The sequence below is a fragment of the Amblyomma mixtum genome, chromosome 4, assembly GCF_055824585.1.
Source record: "Amblyomma mixtum isolate Tamu chromosome 4, ASM5582458v1, whole genome shotgun sequence".
NCBI classification, from domain to species: Eukaryota; Metazoa; Arthropoda; class Arachnida; order Ixodida; family Ixodidae; genus Amblyomma; species Amblyomma mixtum.
Genome location: NC_143015.1, coordinates 95,933,764 through 95,960,561, shown reverse-complemented (window position 1 = coordinate 95,960,561; position 26,798 = coordinate 95,933,764). Strand labels below are relative to the sequence as shown.

Genomic DNA, 26,798 nt, shown 5'->3' with positions numbered 1-26,798 from the left:
AAATTTATAGCGCTTCAGTTCCTGTGCGTCCAGAAAGGTTTGTTCTGACTTTATTGCTTAGTGTCTGCTAGAAACAAGCCCCAAACAGCGTTGTCTTTGTCTGGGAACATGTCAGATCTCAATAGTAATAATAAATCAAATCAGTCCTAAGAAATTATTCCAGAGAGACAAATATCTAAGGCCGTCTTAAGCCTTGGCGCGGAAAAAAAGGAACGTTGTACTGTTTGTGCAAATAGTACTTCAAGATACTCGTGAAGCTCGCAACATTACCGCCAAGTGAAGGCATAATCCAAAAATGCAAATAAGCTTGGCATCAGACAAACAGCGCCCGGAGATACCAAGACGACATATGCGCCGTCAACTGAACGAAAGAGGTTAGAGAGTAACACTGCTTCAGTGGTTTCTCGCCTACCATTGTGGGCTATTTCTGAACGTCACCTTGACAGTGATGCAGTTTTGAAGAGGGCAACAGCGATAACCGTCTACGAGGGCATTGGCCGTCACAGGCTTCCAGACGTCGCATCAGCTTTCGGCCAATGGAGCACTCGAGAGCATGAATGTGCCCCATACTGCTATATTGCTGCACTGTGGATATTATATACGAGGTAAAAGTCAGAACATAAAAGAACTGGTACATATTTTCAGAAACTGCACAGCTACCACGGCCCTTCGTAGAGAAAGTGATAAGATTCAAGTCAGGAAGGCTGTCAGACAGCGAGGCACGATGTCTCCAGTAACATGAGTGTGTCTAGCGAGGAGTCGTGATATCTCTGTGTCGAACTCTGTCACCTCAGTTGCTTTCTATCACTTATCCCAGTGGTGGTTATATCTATTTGTGTTGCTCTGGCATAACTATGTTGTACATCTAGAGTTTGTGGCACTGTGCGAGCGGGTTTGCTAAGTTTGGCCACCTTTAAGAAGCTCTTCTTTCTTTTTAGAATGTATTAAAAAATCTTACCGTGAACATAACACAGACATCATAAATGAGACTACCATAAACAAGTTCCGACATGCCTTAAAAGGCAAATCTGGTCATCAAGATTATTGTGGGAATGCAGTAATTCTAGTGTAAAGTTAGGTTGTCAGCAGCTGTTTGTAGCAAATGTTCAGCTTGCGCTCTATATTCTACGAAAAAAAAAATTGACTAACGGCTTTTGAAGCAATCAAGATCTATGAAACTGTAAATCAGTGGGAAAAGGAGCAACTTTAACCATCATACGCCCACTGCTCATGTGTGACAACCCCACTTTTCATCATTTTTGAAAGGGGGGGAGGGGGGGTGCAAGGGAATGACATATAGGTACAGAAATGCACACTGAAAGGTGCAAATCTTTTTACAGTAATCATGATATATCGATGTAAAAACACACACTGCAGGTTCATCCCTTTTGAACAGGCAAAAAAAAAACGAACATGAGAGCACTGACGATCGCTACGAAATGCGACTCAGCCGATTACAAGCCGCCGTCGCAGCCGTCGCGATTGTTGACAGGCGTCCTGTCACGTGACGCACGCCACGTATTCTCGTTGTGGCTGGCTGTAACGGCGAAGTCATAAAAATGACGTCGATGCGACGCAATTTCAAGCGTGGTTTGAATGCACGAAGATTTACGGAATTTCATTTCAGATTTTCTTGCGATTTTTTCCGCTCATAAAATAGTTTGTCGTTGCGCAAGAGGAATACTCTACTTATATTTCTAATTTTGGTATTTTCCTTGTGTGTCCCTTGAAGGGACAGGAAGAGATTTGAGTCGGTCTGGGGATTAATGCAAGTTAGTGATATCGCAGCTGAAAACTTGAGCACGCATATGCACGAAAAGTAATTTAAAGGGAAGACCGCCATTGGCCGCTAAAAGTAAGAGAGAATTTCAAGTCAAGGAAAGCGTAGCAGTGACTGCAAGAGAGTCAGGTGGTAGGAGGAGTTTATGAAGTTGCGGGGATGAGGTTGCTGCAGTTGGCACTTGGTGGGGATAATTGGAGTGACACGGCAGAGTCCTTTATCCTGCAGTGGGCGTAGTGAGGGTGATGTTCGAGATGATGACACGAGATTCATGACGGAGGAAATCGGAACTGTCTAGGCATGCAAAGCAGAAAATAGATGAGCAACACCCGCTAAGGGTAGCTGAGGGGATCAAAACGACGGTAGAGTATAAAATTCAACAAGGGTAGCTTGTTGGACCAATTTAGGCCAGTTGGTGAGCACAGTCAATTGAGCTGATGGGATTAGAAAATTGAGCGCTTGAGGTGGCCGCAGCCTGAGCAAGCATTGTTAACGGGAAATGGGAGAGGTCGTTGCCATCAGAGTACCATCACATCCGTAACGTCCACTGCACGACAATGATGACAAGATACTTCAGCCACGCAGAAAACATCGACTGAATGCGGAGACCGCAAAATGGCCGGCATGAAAGTGAACATGGATGCGGGGCGGTGTGCACACACGCACATAGCTCTGCTAAAGGGCCGACCACCGGATCGCATTCCTGCATGCGAGCTTGCGGGGCGTCAGACTCGATCCGGCTAAGCTGCTGCACCTCAGGTTGCCAACTATCAGAGCACGAACCAAAAAAATGAGGATGGGCTGCGTCACATCGGTACTATGAAGGCCAGAAGAGAGGATACGTGCCTTTTCTAACCACACATTTAACAACTTTTGTCACTGCCATTCTCACAACCTCACAGAGCCCTTTTCCGGAGTTTAAATGCCAAGCTAATTCGTATTACACAACCAGAAGCACGGATGTGTAGATTTTTCAATTAAAAATTATTTCTTATGACTGTTAAATCTACAAGAAAAGTCTCTTCGTATTGGTTTTAAGACGAGGACCATAGCCGTAACAATTAAGGACGACAGAAAAGACAAGCGGATTGCGGGAGTTTGCTTGAAAAAAAAAAAACGACAGCTACAAACAGTCACGCAGCAAATATATACAGCGGGTTTCACGGAAGACTTTACACAATTTTTAAAAATAGGCTTTTTGAGTTAGGAGGGCACTTTTTTCGGCATAGCATTGTCAGCGGTGAAGTACAGGGTTGGTCAAAAGTTGCCAGGTTTGAAGCATTACAGTCGGCCACTCAAGAACGCTATGAATTTAAGAAGGCTTTAAGAGGAGAGGAAAATACTTCTCCTGCCCCTTTGAGATATATTGAGCTTCGGGAGTGTTGTAAAATGCCCCGCGAGATTCCTCAAAAGCATACCCTGTGGCCTGGAAACTTTTGACCACCCCTGTACATCAGAATACAGCTATGGCGTGCTAACTAGCAGCCTTAGCTGTGTGCGAACTAGCAGCCATAGCAGCGGTAGGTGCGTTAACTAGCAGTAAGCTAACTAATAATGAATGGTTATTTTTTAACTATCATAGTTAGGCTCCTTAATTATTGACAGGCGTGTAGCCCACCGTAAGTGATATACATGTCAGTTTTTAGAATTTCGAAAACACGACTACCCTCGGCGCTGCGGCCCAACAGCATTTGGCTATTTCTACGAGTTACGTGAACTGCAGAGGTTGCTTTGCCTGCAAGCTTCTCGAAAGCGCATCCATTGTGGCGCGATGTAGCCATAACTTGAAGGACCACCGCGCCGAGTGTAACCGCCTTTTCGAAATTCTAAAAATTGATATGGATATTACTAACGATGGGGGCTGCATGCCTTTCAGCAGTTAAAGAGCATAACAGTAATAGTGAAAAGAGCAAACTTTTCAATAATAATTAACGAGCCTAAGAATAAAGGACTATTCTACAAGTTTTAGTGAAGGAAAACAACGACGCTCAGCGTTCTGGTAAGGTGGCGCCATATTTTAGGCTCTCATAAACAGTCAGCAACTCTACACGACCGTTCCAGCCTCGCAAAGTGTCCATCGGCGGCCCTTTCCTAGCAGATAAGCGCAATCTTTCGCTCAAAGTGTGCCGGCAAGCAGTACAACGTGCACTATCTACGGGCGCCGTGCTCTCAACGCGATGACCACAGTGCGCGTGACGGTTCCTTTAAAAGGAGCCTCTGGGTCTCCCAGCCTCCCGCAGACAGAGCAGCCATGGACCTGTGGACACTGTTTGTTTCTTTTCTGACATGGGCGTCGAATTTCAGCCCCTTGCCGGATAACATTAATAATTCGGATGAACTGAACGCGGGTAGCCCGAATAAGTGGGCTATACTTGTGGCTGGGTCTAAAACGTACAAAAACTATCGTCACCAAGCGGACATCTGCCACGCTTACCAGGTACTGCACAGGCACGGCATTCCCGACAGGCGCATCGTTGTCATGATGTACGACGATATCGCCCAGAACCCACAGAACCCGGAGCCGAGGAGGTTATTCAACCGACCGGACGGACCAGATGTCTACAAGGGAGTGCCTAAGGACTACACGGGAGCACTGGTGACACCATTTAACTTCCTCCAGATACTTCAGGGAAAGAAGATCAAAGGTGGTAGCAAAAAGGTCATCGCCAGTGGATCCAAAGACCACATCTTCATCTACTTCTCGGGCCACGGTACTACGGGCTTGGTCAGATTCCCTAATGGCGAAGCGTTGTTCGCGACGGACTTTGTTAATGTGCTCAATACAATGCACGCAGCAAAGAGGTACGCCAAGATGACCATCTACGTTGAGGCTTGCAAATCCGGATCCATGTTCGACAGCATCCTTCCAAAAGACGTCGACATCTATGCCACAACGGCGGCGAATCCTTTCGAGCCGTCCTACGCTTGCTACTGGGACGCACAGAGAGGGGCGTACTTGGGTAACAAGTACAGCGCGAACTGGATGGAAGATTCGGACGCACAGGATCTAAAAACCAGGAGCCTCTCCGAACAGTACGAGTTCGTCAAAGCCGAAACCAAAAGGAGTCACGTGATGCAGTACGGCGATGACGCAATGGGAGTCCTCAAAGTTGGTGACTTCCAGGGGGACAAGATAGTGAAACCGTTCCGTTTTCCATTCTTGCTGTGCGGGGGCACTCCTGACTGTGACACGTCTGTCGCCGTCCTGGAGCACCAAATAGCGGATGCCACAGACCCGGTCCGACGGATGTCTCTGCAGGAAAAGCTCAACCAGACCCTCGAGGAGAGGCAATTCGTAGAGACGAAAATCGCAAAGATCGCCAAGTATGTTTCCCAGGCGAGCGGAAATGCTACCAAAGCACTCCTGTCGACCAAGAGGGTTGTGACAAACTTTGACTGCTACAAAGATGCCGTGCTCTACTTCAGTGAACGTTGTTCTAGCGTTTATAAGCATACCTACGCGCTCGAGCACCTCCACGTTTTGGCCAACGCATGCGATTCCGGGTACACCCTTGCGGTGCTGACGGCTGCCATGGACAAGGCTTGCACCCATGAATCCGTTACGGGCATAGCTTAGAGGTAGCTATATGTGTTTCAGCAGAAGCTTCTAGGTGCTTCACAAACATGAATTCCAAAAGAAGTGAGGAATATAAGAAAATATTGGCGTTTTTTTTTTATGTTAACAACATGTGTTTAGGAAAGGTTGCAAGTGAAGCGATAAGCGTTTATATGCGTTTTTCTCGGCATGTTTCTCTGTAGTATATTTTCTATAGCTTATATTTAGGAAATGTATATAGTGAGTGCAGTGGTTCGCTTTGGTGCGCGATAATTTACACTGTTTTATTTTTCGTCCATTATTTTGCTCTTAAGGCAACGGACCCTACTCTCTGACAAGGGTATGCATTGCGCGGAACTTATACGTTTATTGTTTGTGCACGGTTCGAAAAGAAACGATGACGAGATTCTGCTTTGGTCGCATATTGTAAATGTTGAAGAAAACAATCTCCCCTTACTTAGGATGGTACGACCACCTGGGGTTCTTTAACGTGCACTGACATCGCACAGCACACGGGCCTCTAGAATTTCGCCTTCATCGGCCGAATTTCGATGAAGGCGAAATTATAGAGGCCCGTGTGCTGTGCTATGTCAGTGCACGTTAAAGAACCCCAGGTGGTCGAAATTTCCGGAGCCCTCCACTACGGCGTCCCTCATAGCCTGAGTTGCTTCGGGACGTTAAACCCCAATAAACCAAACCAAACCAAACCTGAACAGAGAGTGCATGATATTCTACCCAAAGCGGCCCTTTGGAGCTTCACGGCAAACATCTCCTCCACGAAACTTATTATGGACATGTGAGCTCTATATTGAAGAAGTTGCAGTGGTGTTCTGACCGAGCTGTTCATTGATAAACCCTTAGTGATGAACCTAAATGATGTATGCATGTGCTTCTACCAGGGAGAACAAAACTTATAAAAAATGTTGTACCCAACGTTTCCTCAGCATTAAACAGTAAGTTGATTAAAACACCTCGAGCGCCGTTATCAGAGCCTTCTTCGCCTTAACTAAAGTTTATTAAGTGCAGTATAATGTTAGGAGAACGTTAACCTGCAGGTAATGTTGTGGCGGGTGCGATGCACATTTGTCCAAGAAGCCGCAGGTAGCATCATTTTCTGAAAGGCAACTTTGCCGTGAACTTGTTGCGCCCTCTGAAGATATCGGCAAAAAATAATTACAGATCCAGCGGAAGCCTTGGAGGGAGTTTTTTTTTTTTTTGCACTCCTCGCCTATTGGTCGAAGCCTTTAGTAATATTATTCAGGGTAGCAGAAAAATCTTGTTCGGTTTGCGGCACAAAAAAGCTGGAGTTTCGCAGACGGTCGCGAAGCGCACAGGAATGCATGCGTAACGTTGTACTACTATAATTATTGAAGCCAAGTGAAAACAACTGTCAGACCACTGCAGTTTGGAGGAATATTTTCAAACCGAAAGGCTCATTGTATTAGTGAAAATTCCAAATGGCATGATTTCTCAAAAGGCTACTTCGTTCTGATAGAATCACGATTTCTTAAAAAAAAATTGCTGTGAGCATTACGATAAAATATACGTTATTCATTTGGGAGTACACACTGCGGCATTTTAAAATTTCTCAGTCTGTCACAATGCAAATATTTATGAAAACGTAACTATCTGCTTCTTAATGTGTGTCGCTCGCAGTGGTGCGAATATTGAATGTGTATAACTACAATAAATGGTTGATGCTCGTTGTTTCGAGTACAATTGTCTGCCTCGCGCAGTGATCAATAGCTAAATAAATTCTTTTCTCATGATTACGACATAACCTGACTGCGACCAGTCTGAGGCGAAAACTAAGAGGCCGGTCTTTTTTCTTTCACTCCCACCTTTCTCCCTTTCGTTACGGCGCGGTTCAGGTGTCCGCCGAGATATGTGAGACAGATACTGCGCCATTTTCTTTCCTCAAAAACCAATGTACCAATTTACCATTTTACCGTCGTATTAGCCGGTAGTGGAAAAAAATGCGCAATGCAGGTACTTAGCACCCGCTAACTCCTAAATGTGCTATGCACTTAACAAGATACTTATAAGGAATGGACTTTCGCGTGTCCTCTACTTGTAATGGTAAGGCTCACGTGATTGTTTCTTTTTTGAAGCATCGAAAAAATCGCAAATTGAGTCGTGCTGAGCGAAAATGACAGAAAAAAAAGAGTGTATTTCAGCAAGTTACACTTCCCACTACTCTCCCCCTCAGCCGACAAAAAGCCCTGGAGTAACCTTAGTGTTTGGATATAACAGCTTGCTATTAATCTTACCTTACTCATAATTTCAGAAGAATGTGCCTCACGTTGTCAAGAGAGGATTGCCGCATCGATGGCTCAGCGGTTGTGGCGCTCGGCTACTGATCCGAAAGACGAGGGTTCGATCCCGGCCGTGGCGGTCGAATTTCGATGGAGACGAAATTCTAGAGGCCCGTGTACTGTGCGATGTCAGTACACGTTAAAGAACCGCAAGTGGTTGAAATTTCCGGAACCGTTCACTACAGCGTCCCTCATAGCGTCAGTCGATTTCTGACATTAGACCCTCATGAACCAAACTCATTAGAGGATTATTTTACCAGTAGGCTACACGAGGGGAAAAATGGGACATTGTGGCGTACTTCAGGGCGTAAATATAAGAAGGAACGAACTGCATTAATTTACTTTTAGCCTGAAGGCACACTCTTCTCTGCGGGCAAGATCCGCTACTTGTACAGCGCGTTTTACAATGGAGTAGGCTCTATTCGGTCGGACCTGAAATCATATTCAAAGCTTCGTGTTCACGCACTGCCAACAGAGCCAAATAACATGCTCATTCGACTGGACCGAGTGAAAATGCAACATTTGGGAACCAAAACAAAATAAAATCTAAAGCAGCAAGAAATTATACAAAGTCGTGTAGGCAGGGCACGAGCGAAGCCTTAATGTAGGACCCCCCAGTCTGTAGACTGTCATGAAACAAAATTCCGCCAGGTTTTGTATGGATACATTGTTCGCCATGCGAGTAGACACGCAGAGATTGTCTTGGTTTCCATGGAGCGAGCTTCATGGGCATTGTTTGCAAGAATAAGTAATTTATGAATTTTTCTAAGGGAGTTGCATTTTGCCTCATGCACTGCTATGTATTACCGCTCGGTGAGACAGCAAAATGTGAGAATTTAAAGTTTTTATTTTACAAAATTTTCTCGTGCTCTTTTTTTCGCTGGCCTTTTAATATTTAGTGACCTTGGTGACAGGACCGTTACGCATAGTTTGGCTGTATTTGTTGATATCGTTCGACAAAAATTAAATGAAGAGTTACATCCTTACGTCGCGTTTTGCCCCCACCGCCCGTCTTCATGAAAAACAGTTCAGGCGTGTTGAACAACAAGGAAAACGCCTGAAGAAGAAAGCTAATTACAGAAAGAAATCCATCGCCTGTATATGAGAATAAATATGTCTTCAAATACTAAAGCCTTAGCTGGTACCATCCATCTTAATATGCCGATACAAATCCGATACAGGTACCAATAAAAGGCTAACACAGATAAGAACAGAGATACAGGTAGTAGAGATACAACGAAAAGAAAGCACTACTTTCATATAGAGACAGATTGCTTTCATTGTTTCGTGCTAGATAACACTCGAATCATGAAAATATGCCTGGCGCTAAATCTCTAGTACCGAATCGAAGGTTGACATAAAATTGCAAAAAGTTTGAATTAAGGTTTCTACTTATAGATTATAGGAGGATTATAGATATTAAGAGGATTCCTCTCAAGAGGCGTGGCATGGGGGCACAATTGTACGTACTGGTACTCTCAATCCTCCTTCCTTCCGCCCCCTCCCCTTGCCAATTTGAGGATACGTGTGCGACATATGTCCTCGGCTGTCCCTCTGCCATTTTTCCTACAAAGTGAACCCCCCGCACATGCCAGCTCTTGTGTGCCTCGCTATTCGAAGCCGAATATTCTACCAGTCAGGCCACTCATACATGTTGCGCAGGTTTAGCGCGCGAGTGATTCAACACTATTGTTTTGACGTAGACCATTAGTTGTATACGATTATGTGTGTAAGGGTTCGGTAGCGTTCGCGGGGGTCATCGGGACGCGGCTGGGGGTGCTCAAAGCGAAGCGTCTCCTTTCAGGGAACGCGGCCGCTCGCGAACGCGCCGGCATGTATACGGGTGTCCCCCCACCCGCGGTACTGATTCGCACACGTGCTGGCACGGATGTCTATTTGTGTTTGTTTTTATTTTGTGGTGGAGAGAGTGCTCTACTTTACGGCAGCTGGAGGGCTGGCCAGGCCCTTGAAGAACCAATCATGTTGAGAGCACAACATGATTGGAAGTTACCGAATGTGGGCTGGGCCTTTAAGGCTTTAAAACCGGGCCCCGGAGCTGGAAGCGGGGTTCTGGGCTAAGGTGAGATGCAACGCATCTTCGGCAACGCCGAGTAGGGGCCTCCCCTAGTATTAGCCAGATCCACCTGTTTGTTGTTTGGTTTGTCCTTTTTGCTGCTTAATGTCTCCAGTGCCTTAACTTGTATCTATTGTACATATTTGTATATAAATCTATATATAAGGAAGCATCTGTATATAAGGAAGCAGCGCGTCGCGAACTTGACGGTCACCGGCGGCGGAGCAGCGGCGTGCGACAGCTCATCGCAGCGTCCGGGGAAAGTGGCGGTGTACTCCGACGCTAAGGAGGCTCACGTGGCCACTTACGGACGTCGTGCGAGTACTACTGAACGCTCCACTTGCGAGCGTCTGTGTGTGTGTGTGTGTGCTTGTTCGCGAGCAGGACGCGGGTGTGCATGCAAGTGAACTGAGTAGCCTGTCAACTTGGACTCCGTTTTACGGCGCACAGCAAGCGTGTCACCGCGTGTATTTGAGTGTGCAATTTGCTTGTGTTGTGTTGGTGCCCGTGTGCATTTTTTTTTGTTTTTGGTTTTGTTCGTGCCAGTGTTTGTGTAGCTGCGGTATGTCACCCACAGGGTGGTTTTGTGACCCGTACCGATCCCTTTGTTATAATTCTAAAAGTGGCATTTGAGCCCTTTGTAGAATCTTGGGAAGGGCGTGTAAGGGTTCGGTAGCGTTCGCGGGGGTCATCGGGACGCGGCTGGGGGTGCTCAAAGCGAAGCGTCTCCTTTCAGGGAACGCGGCCGCTCGCGAACGCGCCGGCATGTATACGGGTGTCCCCCCACCCGCGGTACTGATTCGCACACGTGCTGGCACGGATGTCTATTTGTGTTTGTTTTTATTTTGTGGTGGAGAGAGTGCTCTACTTTACGGCAGCTGGAGGGCTGGCCAGGCCCTTGAAGAACCAATCATGTTGAGAGCACAACATGATTGGAAGTTACCGAATGTGGGCTGGGCCTTTAAGGCTTTAAAACCGGGCCCCGGAGCTGGAAGCGGGGTTCTGCGCTAAGGTCAGATGCAACGCATCTTCGGCAACGCCGAGTAGGGGCCTCCCCTAGTATTAGCCAGATCCACCTTTTTGTTGTTTGTCCTTGTGCCGTTAATTTGTCTCGAGTGTCTAAACTTCTGTACGCTGTAAATATCTGTACATAAACCTCAGTTATTGCCTTTTTTTTATCCCTGCGTGTCAACTGATCACAAGAGCGTCTCTGACGTGGCACCCCTGGTGCGAAGAGCTTCAGTTCGAGTTACCAACCGTCTCTGGCGGTGCACCTGTGGTGCAAAGAAGAAGAAGAAGAAGAACCTGATCTTTACTATGTGGAATGATCATTTTTGTGAAGCCGGAATCTTGGCTCCAGCATGATCCCCCCTTAGTGAATGTTTGCTGATTTGTCAATAAAATTCTGGGTCAGCAGAGTAGAGAATTCTTTTGGTTGCCTAGAATGATGCATTTGGCCCATTATTGTAGTTCTGCAGTTAGCTTGTGAACCCACCGATGGGAATCGAGCGCAGTCTGAGGGCATAACTTGACGTCAGTGAAGTTTCCTTGAAATGCAGCAGGAATGGTGATAGCTCGACATCAATATTTAATTTTTCATAGCCTATGAAAACTTTGGTTTAAGTGTAGTAACCATTTTCCACAGAAATACGGTTATTGATACACGTCCAACTGAATAAGTCATTAGTATTCCTTTGAGTACACATACCAGAACTAAACTGTGAGTCTTGCCTTTAAGGAAGTAGAAAGAATACTAATCGAAAGAGGTGTAGCCCGTGTTACACAGTCCACGTACCTCTATTCGCACTATGCTTCTGACAGCTTACCGGCACACTTTGAGCGAAAAATTGCGCTTATCTGCTAGGAAAGGGCCACAGTTGGACACGTTGCGAGGCCCGAGCGGTCGTGTAGCTGACTGCTTATGAGAGCCTAAAATGTGGCCCCACCTCACCACAATGCTGAGCGTCGTTGTTTTCTTTCACTAAAACTTGAAGAATAGTCTTCTATTCCTAGACTCGTTAACTATTATTGAAAAGTTAGCTTTCTTTACTATTACTGTTATGCTCTTTAACTACTGAAAGGCATGTAGCCCCCATCGTAAGTAGTATCCATATCAATTGTTCGAATTTCGAAAACCTTGTTACACTCGGCGCAGTGATCGAACAAGTTTTGCATACATCGCGCCAAAATACATCCGCTTTCGGGAAGCTCGCAGACAAAGGAACCTACCTCCCTACTGTACGCAACTCGTCGAAATAGCCAGAAGTTGGGCCACAGCGCCGAGGGTAGTCGTGTTTTCGAAATTCTATAAACTGATATGGATATGAGTTACGGTCGGTTACATGTCCCTTAATAATTAAAGAGCCTAACAGTAGTCGTTAAAAAATTAGCCATTTCAACACAGAGATATCACGACTGCTCGCTATACATACTCACATTAGTGAGGAGATCGTGTCTGGCTGCCTGACAGCCTTCCTGACTTGAATTTATTTCACTTTCTGTACGAAAAACTGTGGCCGTGTCGTGTCTGAAAATATTGTTCAGGTCTTTTACGTTCCGTCTCTTACCTCGTATATCATGTCCATAGTGCAGCAATATATGAGTATGGGGCACTTGCATACTCTCGAGTACTCCATCGTCCTAAGGCTGATGCGACGTCTGGAAGCGTGTGACGGCCAGTGCCCTCGTAGACTGTTATCGTTGTTGCGCTCTTGAAAACTGCATTACTGTCAAAGTGATATTCAGAAATAGCCTACAACGGTAAGCAAGACACCACTGAAGCACCGTTACTCTACAACCTTTTTCGTTCAACTGACGGCGCATATGTCCTCTAGGTACCTCCGGGCGCTGTTTCACTGAGGCCAACCTTAATTTTATTTTCTGTATTACGCACTGAAATTCAAGTTGTGTAAATGTTTGGCATTCAAGGAATAGAGGTTGAGGGCTGCTAAATCACAGTTATGCTCAGTTCCTAAGTGACTATAGATATGAACACCTCTGCAAGGGTTCGAGAGGCAAGCGTTGCTCAAATAAATGTTTGACTGCTTTAAATAAGCAAAAACTTTTTAGGAGAGAATCCTGAAAAATGGTTAACAGTACATTTTGCAGGGCTAATTGGTGGGGCATTGTTTGACAAAACGTAAAAACAGCGCTAGTTTAACTCAAACCACATAGAAAGGCGACTCCAGACGTCTCTGTGTTTCTTAGTTGTTTGTGTTAAATTAGCGCTGTTTTTCATTCTGTCACACAAACCTCAAGAAGAATGAAAGCCTGCGATCACAGACACAATTTTGATGGCTGATGTGGAATTCACTGCACACATCATTCGCGACCTCGAACGGCTTGCGTTTTTATCGGCGAACGCTATGCAACTGTGGAAGTTTACTTGGGATCACAGACACAATTTTGATGGCTGATGTGGAATTCACTGCACACATCATTCGCGACCTCGAACGGCTTGCGTTTTTATCGGCGAACGCTATGCAACTGTGGAAGTTTACTTGAGAAAACTTTTCCAGTTTCCGGTTTCCGGTTACCGAAATGCACCTTCATGAGTAATGCTTTCAGATAGGCTGTATGACTTACTGGTAAATGGGGAGGTTTCCTCATGGTTGGTCATGACTGTTCTCGGGTATGACATAGGTGGCGTTTATTTTGCCCACGCTGTGCATCTGAATGTCTAAAAAATAAGTTAGTTTTAGCGCGCCAGCAATATAACCGCCCCTTTAAGATTTTACAATGTTTGCTTGTCCAAAGCCTCTCGCAATGACATCTAGGTGGCTCGGTAAGAACAACATGGGTTTTACAAGCCCCACCGGTGGCAGCACCTGCCATTTTTAAGGAACGAAACAGCGCAACTAAAACGAAGGACCAAGAAAAAGAGAGACACAAACACGCGCTGGTTCCACCATCCTCCTGCCATCATTCCACCTGCCATTGCAGTGCGATGGGTCATCTTTTAATTAACAGCCGCACCACGCAAGCGCAAACCATCATTGCCCTTCCGCAGTTATAGCTTCTGCGTCATCATCGTCATCGCCCACATTGGTATTTTTCATATTAATTTTCATGCCTGGTGGGAGTCGTCTTTCTGTTTTGCTAATGAGTCATTCCATGCATTCTATTTCACGTGTTTCCTAAATGAACTGTGACATTTGTGATCTCCATCGTACTGGGGGTCTTCTACTAAATTATCTGCCTATGTCATCTAGTTTCACAGCTTTGATTACTCTTTGTTGACGTTGACACAAAGTAAAGAACAGCATTGAGAATGTGCAATGACGTGCATTCAAGCACGTCATTGCTTGAACTCTCAGCTAGCGGTGACGCTATTTTAGGTCTCTTGGAGTGCAATCTGTTAACATACGGGCAATATTCAGCATATTGTGTGCACTGCTCACCTACATTTCTTCTCCATCACTTAAAATGAACACAACCCGCCGTAGTACTCAGATCTACGTTCGGGTCAATCTTCATGTTCCTGGTATCTCTTCTCTTGCTTGATATGTAAATCTGGGGACCATTTCTCCCCTTTTCTTTATCCTCTCGGTTTGTCTACTATAGGTACAGAGAAGCCACAGCGCTTTTGCACACTGCTTTTCGGAGACTGGGGTCAGGTACTGTTCATAAGCTCATCGGGCGCGACGTCTATATTTTTGCTCTGTAATTTTAGGTGCCAGCCACACCGCCGCACGAAATCCTCACCGGTGCAAGCAAGAGTGCTCAACTTCCAATCGCCGAGCCCTATGGCCGGCTCTATCTTTGCTTCAATGTGCGTAACTTGAGGGGCACGGCGGTGAGTTGAGAGCTGAAACACCTTTCCGAGAAAAACAGATACAAGGCCGCGAATGAGCAACGCAGACAGCGGGTGAGACCGCGCAACGCAGAACGTTGTCGCCCCGCTTGCAGGAAAGCAATGACTTTAAGGTTCCTGGAGATCACGTGTCGCCATCAAATTGTTCCTCATACTTTGCTCAGTAGTGTTACCTTCAACAGCGCATCATTCAAATTTTTGCGTTCTATTATTTTCCCAGGGACTTAGAAGCAGCGTTTACAAAACTGCTCCTTGTCGAAACTTAATAGAATTATTGAAGATTTTGTAAAATCTGTCGGCGCATTTGTTTATTTGTTTATTTATTTATTCAATACTGCAGGCCTTTACGGCCAAAGCAGGAGGGGCATACAAATGATATCAGAGTACAGAACGAAGATAGCAAATAATAATTTCAAAACACTTGTTCTTTGGGAAATAGAACATGAGCAAAACAAGGACTAAGCGAAATGCAAACCGAGCTCCTCATTTGGGACGGTAAAACATAAAGAAACAGAATAAGTCAATGAATGAAATATGCAAAAATGAAATGTCAAACTTGTAGCAAGGCAAAAACACGATCAGTTTGGGCAACCAAAAAGGGGACAAGCATAATATTCAAGAGCAATTCAAGGTTTCAATTGAATCAATGCTGGTTAGCAGAGGCAGAGGTAAGTTGTTCCAATCTGTTATCGTGCGAGGAAAAAAAGAATATTTAAAAACATTGGTTCTGGTGCTGTAAGGCGTTAGAGAGTGATCGGGTCGATGTCGTGTTCGGCGTGCCGTAAGTAGTGTTATGTACGGATCAGGAGTTAGAGCAAGAAGGTTATCTTTAAGAACTTTAAGAAAGAACATAAATTTTAAGCGCTGAATTTTTCTTCTCAGTTCCAGTGTCGGTATTCCATGTTGTTTCATTAGGGCTGTCGGGGAATCAGTTGTACGGTACTTAGAAAAAATAAACCTGACTGCCTTACGCTGGATTCTTTCGAGAGCGTCAATGTTAGTTTTGGTATAAGGGTCCCATACTACGCATGCATATTCAAGTTTTGGTCTTATTAATGATGTATAAGCTGAAAGTTTGGTTTCGGCGGGGGCGTGCTTCAATTTATGACGGAGAAGGCAAAGTTTCCGAAAAGCTGTGTCATATACGTTAGTTATGTGAGTCTTCCAGTTTAGGCTGTTAGTGTGATTCCAAGATATTTATACTCGCTGACTTCGGTTAATGGTTCTGTCCCGAGGGCATAGGGAAAAGAAAGGTTATTAAGTTTCTTGGTTATTTTCATATAGACTGTTTTGTCAGCGTTCAACTGCATATCCCAACAGCGACACCAGGAAAGAATGTTTTGTAGATTAGTATTAAGAGTTATCTGGCCATCCTCGCTTGACACTTCCCTGAACAGCACACAGTCGTCTGCAAACAATCGTATTTGGACGGGTTCGGTAATAACGCTCACAATGTCATTAATATATATTGAAAACAACAATGGTCCTAGCACACTGCCCTGAGGGACGCCGGAAGTAACTGGAAGTTCATGGGAGTAGTAAGTATCAATATTAACAAACTGTCTACGATCAGTGACATACGCAGGAACCCAGTTAATAATGAAAGGAGGAAGGTTAATCATTTTAAGTTTTTCAATAAGCTTAGAGTGTGAGACAAGGTCAAAGGCTTTCCTGAAGTCTAAAAAAATAACGTCCACCTGGCCGGATTTGTCTAAAACTCTAGCAAGGGAATGGATCACCGTTGTTAATTGGGTCACCGTAGAAAATCCTTTACGAAAACCATGCTGCGCAGGTGAAAGTATATTGTTATCCTCCAGAAAATCTCTGATGAAGTTGGCTATGACGTGTTCAAGCATCTTACAACAAGATGATGTTAGCGAAATTGGTCGGTAGTTAGTAATCATTGTGGGGTCTCCCTTCTTAGGCACTGGTACTACACGTGCCGTTCGCCAGTCAGGGGGAAGGGCTGCAGTGGACAGTGATGCAACGAAAATTATTACCAGAAAGTGTGACAGCATTTCTGCGTATCGGCGCAGAAAAACATTCGGTATGTTATCCGGTCCAGGAGTAGATTTTGTTTTTAGATTAAGGATCATAGAAAGCACACCTTGGGCGGATACAAATTCAGGAGATACATTTGATAAAGGTGAATAGGGAAGTGCAAGCTCTTCTGAGTTAATAAACACACTGTGGAAGAATGCATTAAAGTGTTCGGCGATACTTTGCTTTTCGACAACGGGAATGCCATCTTTTATTATTTGATCCACTGCCTTGTTCTTTTTACTCAGAAATTTCCAGAATTTTTCTGGAGCCGTACGAATAAAGTGCGGCAAAGTGTTATTAAAGTAATGCCGTTTGGCATGCCCAATTGACGAGCTCAGCGTAGCTTGTAAGTTCTGTACTGTAGTTCGTGAGGCATTCCGTCGTCTTAAGCGTTTTATTTTTCTTTTCAAGTGAATGACTTCACGCGTTATCCAAGGGTTTTCATTTCCTGTTTTCTTTGTTTTCGTTGGAACGAAATTTTCGATGCAATCAGTGCAGATTTTTTTGAACTTGTCCCAAAGTTCTTCTACATTGCTTCCGTGAAAGGTGCTTAGGTGTAAATCGAGGTAATCTAACACGCTTTCGTCTCTGGCACGTGTGAAGTCCTTCACTTGTACAGTTTTTGCCTTCTTAGCGGTACATTTTTTTAAATGACACGAATAGTACACCATCCTATGATCAGATATTCCATGTTCAATTGATACTGAAAAATGCTCGATTGTTTTGCTCACGAAGACAAGATCAAGCATTGATGATGAAGAACCATGCACTCGCGTTCGTAAGTTGACAACTTGGTGCAAATTGTGGCATAAGATTATTTCACGCATATAATTAACATGAGTGCTCAATTCACCACTAGAAGAACAATGTTCTCAGTTAACTCCTGGAAGATTAAAGTCCCCCACTAAAAATTTTTTTTTATGCACGAATGAACTGACATGCTCACTCAAATCACACAGGAATTGGGGTGGTGAGCCAGGCGCTCGATAAACGGCAATAGCAAAAATTAATGTCCGTAGTAAGAAATCTTTAGGCTAATAGTTTCTATGCTATCAGCCTGACACAAGAGAGTTGCTGACAAGTTTTGCTTTACCAGCACAGCCACCCCGCCTCCCCTCGTTGATCTGTCACGACGGAAAACACTGTAAGATGGTGGAAAGACGTCTTCATCATCTATGCCACTGTGTAGCCAAGTTTCGGTCAAAACAACGATGTGTGGGTTGTAACCTAAGATAATAGCCTCTAACTGATCACTTTTGTTAACAATGCTGCGTGCATTTATATTTAATAGGCGCATATCTTTCGTATCAGGCCGGAGATGTCAGTCTTGTTTAGCAATGTTATATTTACCAATGTTTTTCCTACAGTTTCTAGCTTCATCCCAAATGTAAAGGTCGTTGTCGACTCGAAGTTTCTCGTTGATTAGTTGAACTTTTCTTTTGTGCTCCCTTTCCTCTGAAGTACTGTCCCACAAAAGCTTACGCTTCCTGAGCGTGTTTCGTGAATAATCGTTTTGAACAGAAGTATTTGAACCTTTGAGTTTGAAAGCATTTTGCATGATACTTTTCTTTTCTTCGTAATCTTGAAAATATAAAATTACTGGCCGCGTTTTATCGCTCTTGCCGATCCGATGTATTCGGGCTACAGACTTGCACGTGATTTGTAACTTCGTAGAAAATATATCAGTCAGAACTTTACGACGCAGTACAGCCTCTGTCTCTTCTGGTTCCTCTGATACCCCAAAAACCAGTAAATTCGAGCGTCTACTTTTATCATCCAAATCCGTAATTTTCGCTTCTAAGGCTTTAACCGTGCTTTCAAGTGCTTCCACGCGCGTGGCTTGTTTCTCCATTTCAGCAAATCGAGTCTCCCAGTCCGCCAGACGTGTTTCCATGCTAGTTTGTTGTATACGAAGTCTGCAACATCCTGAATTAATTTATTCTGTCCCAAAAGCAGTTTTTGAAGCAGTTCATTTGTGCTGGAACCTTCCGTGTCAGGTCCGGGATTCAACTCGATATCTCGAAGTCGAAGGCTTGAAGGTGCTCTTTTATATCCCAAAGCGATGAGGTCACGTGTCGTGATGATGGCGCTGTCGGTGCATCCCGAAGCAGTAAAGATATCGCCAAAGGAAGAAGAGAGATTCGGTTCCTTGATAAACTTGACGCAGCCGCAGATCGGAGATCAGCAACTGCATCTGGCAGGTTTAGAAGGTCGATCTGCCCGTCAACTTGGTTGATTTGCTTTGTTGTTCTGACGAGACCAAAAGCATGAACCTGCACAAGGCAGAAGAATGGTCTGTTAGGCCACATGGTCGCTCTCGGTCCGCCGTGCCCACTGATGCCGTGCCAACGATGCATAAGGAACCAAAAAAAAAAGTTCGCAATATTTCTGTGCTAAAAAAAATCATTCAGAGCCAAGGTTGTTTCGAAGGTGATATTTTCAATGCTAAACCGTTGTACGGCTCACCTGCAAATGAGCACAGCGTTGCCGTTTTCCTGCAGCAGTCATCCCGAAAATCCCAGGTGACCTCCCCTTGTTCTCAGAGAAGAATACCATTTCTTCCTAACGTGCGGGGAATTGAACTCAGGACTTTCAGATTGCGAGGTGAGCACGCAAAACGCAAAAAATAAAAATAAGACAGACAAAGCTTTCGCATGCTTTAAGCATGTAAGTTGTCTTACGTGCCCTCCGTAAATTTTTAATCAGAGCCAAAGGCTTCTGTCACCCGCGTTATCTTCCTTCCTCTTGCTTCCTTATGATCTGGATGCGATATGATTATTTCTCAATGGTGTACGTTGCTCTTTAGTAACTGCAGTTTTTTGTTTATCTGCCTGAACTGGTTGCTTGTTCACCACCGTTCAAAATATTTTCTTTCTGTTCGTGTTAATTTTCAGGTTACCAATGCATTCTGGGTGTCTCGGTGTGCTATCTATACCTCCAGTTCTTCACTTGGATGATGGTTAAATGGCTAAGGCGATGTTCGAGTCGAGCAGGGGCATCTACATTTGCAATTAACGAGCCTAGGAATAGAGGACTATTCTTCAAGTTTTAGTGAAGGAAAACAACGACGCTCAGCGTTCTGGTGAGGTGGTGCCACATTTTAGGCTCTCATAAGCAGTCAGCTACACGACCGCTCGGGCCTCGCAACGTGTCCACCGGTGGCCCTTTTCTAGCAGATAAGCGCAATTTTCGCTCAAACTGTGCCGGTAAGCAGTACAACTTGCATTATCTACATGCGCCTTGCTTTGAACGCGATGACCACAATGCACGTGACGGCTCCTTTAAAAGGAGCCTCTGGGTCTCTCAGCCTCCCGCAGACAGAGCAGCCATGGACCTGTGGACACTGTTTGTTTCTTTTCTGACATGGGCGTCGAATTTCGGCCCCTTGCCGGAAAACTTTAATAATGCGGATGAACTGTACGCGGCTAGCCCGAAGAAGTGGGCTATTCTCGTGGCCGGGTCCAATACGTACAAAAACTATCGCCACCAAGCGGACATCTGCCACGCTTACCAGGTACTGCACAGGCACGGAGTTCCCGACAGGCGCATCGTTGTCATGATGTACGACGACATTGCCCAGCACCTACTGAACCCAGAGCCGAATAGGATATTCAACCGACCGGACGGACCAGATGTGTACAAGGGAGTGCCTAAGGACTACACCGGAGAACTGGTGACACCATTTAACTTCCTCCAGATACTTCAGGGAAAGAAAATCAAAGGTGGTAGCAAAAAAGTCATCGCCAGCGGATCCAAGGATCACATCTTCATCTTCTTCTCGGGCCACGGCACTACGGGCTTGCTCAGATTCCCTAAACGCGAACCGTTGTTCGCGACGGACTTTGTTAACGTGCTCAAGACAATGCACGCAAACAAGAGGTACGCCAAGATGACCATCTACGTGGAGGCTTGCAATTCCGGATCCATGTTCGACAACATCCTTCCCAAAGACATCAACGTCTATGCCACTACGGCGGCAAATCCTTTCGAGCCGTCCTACTCTTGCTACTGGGACGTAGAGAGAGGGGCGTACTTGGGTAACAAGTACAGCGCAAACTGGATGGAAGATTCGGACGCGCAGGATCTAAAAACCAGGAGCCTCTCCGAACAGTACGAATTCGTCAAAGCCGAAACTAAGCAGAGCCACGTGATGCAGTACGGCGATGACGCGATGGGAGTCCTTAAAGTTGGCGACTTCCAGGGGGACAAGAAAGTGAAACCGTTCTTTTTTCCATTTTTTCCGTGCGGGGGCACTTCGGACTGTGACACGTCCGTCGCCGTCCTGGAGCACCAAATAGCGGATGCCACAGACCCGGTCCGACGGATGTCTCTGCAAGAAAAGCTCAACCAGACCCTCGGGGAGAGGCAATTCGTAGAGACGAAAATCGCTAAGATCGCCAAGTATGTTTCCCAGGCGAACGGAAATGTTACCAAAGCACTCCTGTCCACCAAGAGGGTTGTAACAAACTTTAACTGCTACAAAGATGCCGTGATCTATTTCAGTGAACGTTGTTCTAGCGTTTACAAGCATACCTACGCGCTCGAGCACCTCCACGTCTTGGCCAACGCATGTGATTCCGGGTACACCCTTCCAGTGCTGACGGCTGCCATGGACAAGGCTTGCCGGCGTGAAGAAGTTGCAGGCACAGTTTGAGGAAAAGCTACACGTATTTCTGCAGAAAGTGTTCGGCCTTCAGAAAATGTAATTGAAAAATTGCGTTGAGAAGATTAAGGATATACTGGCTGTTTCCTCGTCTTAATGATTGGAATGTCTTTGTAAAAGAGGTGATTAGCGAGAGGTCAGAAGTTTCTATGATTTTTTCGTTAAATTTTGTTGTCGTTTTGCATATTTTTTAGGCTTAGGAGAACTGAGTGTGTGGAAGGTTCTGGGGTGGCTCGTATGTCTTTGAAGCGTTAGTTTTACTTGTCCTGCATTGTTTAGTTTGAAGGCCAGGCGGTCTTCGTTGCGCAGAGGGCGTGCCTTGTGAGGAAGAGCGGTAAATTTCTTACTGCTTCATGAACTAAAGGTAGTAGTTGTGATTGTTTGGGTAAACCTTTATCTGTGAATCCGTTTCCGTTTAAGCAGCGCGCCATCCGGAATGATTTCGAGCAGCTGATTTTGTAACATAGCCGCAATGTTCGGAAAGAGAGAAATTAGAATTTTTTTAAGGTGGCGCTGAACGAAGGGTGCGTGATACGTTACTAAAACTTCCTTGTAGGGCTTCAAGGCATTTGGTTTCAGGAAATTTAATACGAATGTTTCAAGTAGGACGGTAATTTGCACTGACAACACTAAATTATTGATACGTAACTTGTCACATCTATTCTCAATGATGTGGCCACTACAGGTGCTTCCAAAAAGAGAAATAAATATTTATAAGAAACATCAAGCTAAACGTTTCCTCACAAGAAAATAAAAGGGTGATTTCAACACTCTTGCGGCGCCGAAAATTATCAATGCTTTCTACTCTTAACGAATTTTTGTTAAGTGTGCGCGAATGTTAGCAGCACAATCACATGCACGGTACGCTGGGGCTACAGCGATGCAGATGGCTCAACAAACATCACGTAGCATCAGCTTGTTGACAGGCGCCTTTATTGTGAACGTTGTTTCTGCTCTGAGCAAGCCACGACGAAAAGAATTTCCGGGGAGCAAGCCTCAGTCTTTCCAGGTCATCGTTTTGCACTTCTCTCATAATTATAAGTACAAGTTAGTAGCAGTAATAGCAACAGAAAAGTCTTGCCCGATTTGCGGAAGATAAAGATGACACTTGCTGACGGTCAGAAAGGGCACATGAATGCATGCCAAACTATATATTTCTGAATTAATCAATTCAAGTAAAAGCAACCATCTAACGAAATATTTTCAAGCCTGAAACTTCAGTGTATTAGTGAGCAACAGAAATTGCGCGATTTCTCAAAAAGGTGCTTTTGTCTTTTTTATAATTCATGAGTCGGCAGAAATATTGAATGTGAAGAATAAAATAAATATATTTCTTATTCATGCACTGGAGACAGCTCGCTAGAAGTCATTAACGACTGCAGTAGTGTAGGCTGTGGTATTTATATATTTCTTAGTAAAGGGCCAATTTTAAACTGCATGAAGTACTCTGCTTCCCAACACATGTTATGCGCTGTTATTTCACATTTTTAAACGCTTATTGCCAACGTGAACGATTTATGAAGACCATTTTGCCCACAGTTGGGTCCTTCACGTGGTAATGAATAGGCAATCAAAACAAGAAGACGTACACTGCAACTTCATTAACACCTCTTTTTGGGCTAGTTGGTGCATACTTGAATTAGAGAAAAAAATAGCGCCAAACTATACACACCACAAGAAAGGAACGAGCAGGAGACACAAGCGCTTGTGTCTTGTCTTCGTTCCTTTCTTGTGGTGTAAGTTGTAACAAGCAAGAAACAGGAGCTTAACATTATGACAGAAGACTGAGAAGCGTTTCATCGCCAAAAGAGGCACTCGAATAAAAGAACGAATCCTACCCTTCGTGCACGAGATTATCTCTGCGTACGCTGTGGTCGAAGCTGGCATTATTCCCTTAGTATGGAGACGCAAATCTGATAATGGATATCAGTTTCAGTTTATCTGAAACTTTTGCTTGGAAGCAAAAGTATTTAACCGACTGCTCTTTATCGTTTCTTGCTAGAAGAAGCCTGATTCATAGGAATACGCCTGGCGCGGAATCCCTTCCACGAGAGGCACGGTTAACCAGAACTGTCAAATATTTTGATCCAAGTTCTGAACAGATAGTTGCGCAAAACACGTTTCAAGAAAACTCTTCGTTGGCATATGGTGCAGAATTTTTAGCGACACCTAACAAGGGGCGTGTCCGGGAAGGCCAATTTGACGGTACAGGTCCCCTTATTGAAAAGCGTACCAGGCGACGCGTGTTGCACAAAATACACCCGAACATCGGATGGGAGCATAGTAAATTAAGCATGAACTTTATCAAAATTTCTTGCTGGCACACCACACCTAGCGCTCAGGCGTTCGCATTGCAGGCTCTGAAGCATGCTGTGAGTTTTTTAATTCTTTTTTTCTTTGCATGCCTTTGCGAATGGTTCCTAAACTCTTTGCGACGGTTGCGCAAAGTTATCAGATCTTCTGAACAGAGGAATGAGCAGTGGTCTGTATGGTAGTGGTTGTGCCTTTGGCTAGTCTGAAGTACAACGGAAACAAACCGATTGGGAGGAATCTTTTGCTCGGCAACAAAGTGGAATTCAGCGCCGTGACCACGACAAAGCTTGTTTGGAAGGAAATGACACTGCGGTAAGTACAAACGACTATAACTACAAGTGAGCCCATGCTGAACTCAATTACAAACCGATAACACGTTCTGAAACCAGGAGAGAGAGACAGAAATGGACAGAAAGGCAGGGAGGTTAGCAAGGCGATGCCCAGTAGGCTACCCTACGGTTGAGCAGGGGAACAAAGGAGAAAAAAGAAAAAAGAGGGGCAATGAAATGAGTTTTTCAAGTGTCGCCACTATGTCAAGGGGACAGAGGGCGCGCACTAAGAACTTAAAGATTATAGACGGGAATACAACCCCGGGTCATTTAAGAATCTTAGGAGTGGTTTCACTACTTTCCTTTGTAAGGAAGGTTGTACCCAAGGCCCTAGAACCTTGGACTCTGCATTACGCCCAGGTCGAGAATACCCCAGTGATCCGCGATTCACTGATGGAATTGCCTTGCTCAGTCACTCAGAATATGATCTGCAAAGCATGGTCAATGAGTTGCTGCAGGAGAAATGAAGGATTTTCAAGTTTTCAATTTAGACAGTGAGAGAAGAATGGTGGGTATAAATACTAAAATGCAGACAACCAAAGTAATGTTCGACAGTCTGGCAATAGAATAGCACTTTACAATTTATTGCCAGGTGCTGGAAGTGGTGAGGGAATACATCTACTTAGGGCAGGCAGTGATCGCTGATCTGGATCATGAGGGGAAAATAACTAGAAGAATAAGAATGGGGTGGACCGGATATGAGAGGCTGTCTCGAAATCATGAATGGTAGTTTACCAAAATCCCCGAGGAGAAAAGTATACAACAGCTGTATCTTACCAATACTCACCTATGGGGCAGAAATGCGGAGGCTAACAAAGAGGGTTCAGCTTAAGTTGAGGAGAACGCAGCGAGCTATGGAAAAAAAATGATAGGTGAAACGTTAATAGACCGGAAGCGGGCACAGTGGGTAAGGGAACTAACGCGGATTAATGACATCCTAGTCCAAATGAAGAGAAAGAAATGGGCTTGGGAGGGCCATGAATGCGAAGGCAAGATAATCGCTGGTCCTTAAAGGTAACGAGTAGATTCCAAGGTAAGGTAAGCGTAGCAAGAGGCGGCAGATTGGTGGATGAGATTAAGAAGCTTGCGGGAATACGGTGACCGCAGCTGGCAAAAGACAGGGTTAATTGGGGAGACATGGGAGAGGCCTTTGCCCCGCAGTGGTTATAGTCAGGCTGATAGTGATGATGATGTCGCATGGCTGTCAAAGTGCAGAAATGCATGCGTACTTAGCAATGCTTTGTCGCCCTGAATAGACACTAAGCATTCACAGTGAAGAAATTCTTGTTTTGTAGCGCTTGTATTTGTTGCCACCATCCAGGACGCTGACGAAGCGATCGAAACAAACTGGGAGCGAAACCTTGACTCTCGGTAAAGCTTCCTTCAGCGCCGAATGCACAATAGCTCCGTGAAGGTCTGCGTGCATTCAAGGCTGGAGATGCCACTGTATCAGATGTTTTTCCCCTCTCTTTTCTGGAGCAAGGTGTGTTGCTGGGCGAGTTGGTTGGGGTACATCTTGAGAAAAACAGCGCTTGCAGACAAAGGACCAGAACGAGAAGGACACACAAAAACTCTTTTCTCGCCAGGATATTTGAGAATGTGATCGTGCTGTCTGTCACCAAAATCGGGGCACATTTGGAAAGTCGGCGTGGCACTGAAGCGATCTTGCTCGCTCGCGCCATAGTACAATTCGAGAACCTTGGAGAAAATTTCACTCATTGCCGACGGAGTGCGCCTAACCTTGCGTGTGTTGACTTATGCCATCTTAACTTCGCTCGCGCGCGGTGGCGCCGGGTAGACGAGACGTGAGTAGAGCATTCTGGAAGCCTTTGTCCTTGCCTAGCCGATAGTGAGGCGAGCGTTGGACGTATGGTGAGAGCGCGTTGTACTGCCGATGCTATGTGCAGTAGCGCTACTGCCTTGGCGCCAAGTTACAGAACTTCTCGCGCTACCCCGGGTCAACGTCTCAGACGCCCAGCCATGGACCAGCGAAGAAGAGTGCGCAAGCCTTTGAGACGGCAACATCGTGAGCCTTCGGTCCGTCGGACTGACGCAGTGCCCGGTGAACAAATTGCGATCTGTTTTCATTGCCTTTAATTAACCCTTGGTGAAGGCCACCTCTCTTAATGCCGGACTATCTGCAGAGGCTGAGGAGGCGGCCATAGCACTCGCCACAGCCGGCGCCAGGGCACAACCCATTCTCAGTGATTCAAATGCAGAAATCAGGAATTAAGCTGAGAGAAAGCTTCATGCCCCAGCTCTTTCCACCGTGGCAAGAGCCAAATTATCCGCAATACGGTTCCAGCTCACATGGATGCCAACACACACCTCCCACTCACGGAACACGGCAGCTATTGAATGTGCCGGAGGATTCGTCAGCCGGGCAGAGAGCGACCAGAGTCCCAGGTTCAGGAGGGCCTGGTAATCTACTACGAAATCACTGTCCCCTATAGAAACGATCGACTCAAATAACCACCCTCACACAAATTCCTCCCCAAAGTAGATCAGGTTTCCTCCTGGTTGCAACTTCGAACGCGTACATTCCCAAAATCCTTACATCTACTCTCTGATGAATACTGGGTGGAATACGATTCCCGTTCTAGTCTAAAGCAAACCTCAATCATATCCTATTCGAGTACCCTGACGACCAACAACCTCTGAACCTCCAATCTCATACCGCAGTCGGTGCAAGACTGCATTCCACAACTCTGACCGGGAGAAAGTGGTTTGGGCCTCGGAGGTCGGCAAAAAGCATAGACTTGAAGCTATTTAACACCGCTGGGAGGGCCCGCACACCTTTCTAAGAATTATCCCTAACTCCTAGCCTCTTTGTCATTTTCTTCTCGTGTGTTAGTAGACTTTCGGTGCAAAATCTAATTTGTGTTTTAATGCTATAGCGTTAAAGGCCCAGT

General features: G+C 45.3%; 2 pseudogenes; both read left to right on the top strand.

Moving 5' to 3' along the window:
* Positions 1-4,031: 4,031 nt before the first annotated feature.
* On the top strand, positions 4,032-5,357 carry LOC149347497 (legumain pseudogene; annotated as a pseudogene).
* Positions 5,358-19,909: 14,552 nt separating this feature from the next.
* LOC149347496 (legumain pseudogene) lies at positions 19,910-21,235 on the top strand (annotated as a pseudogene).
* Positions 21,236-26,798: the final 5,563 nt, after the last annotated feature.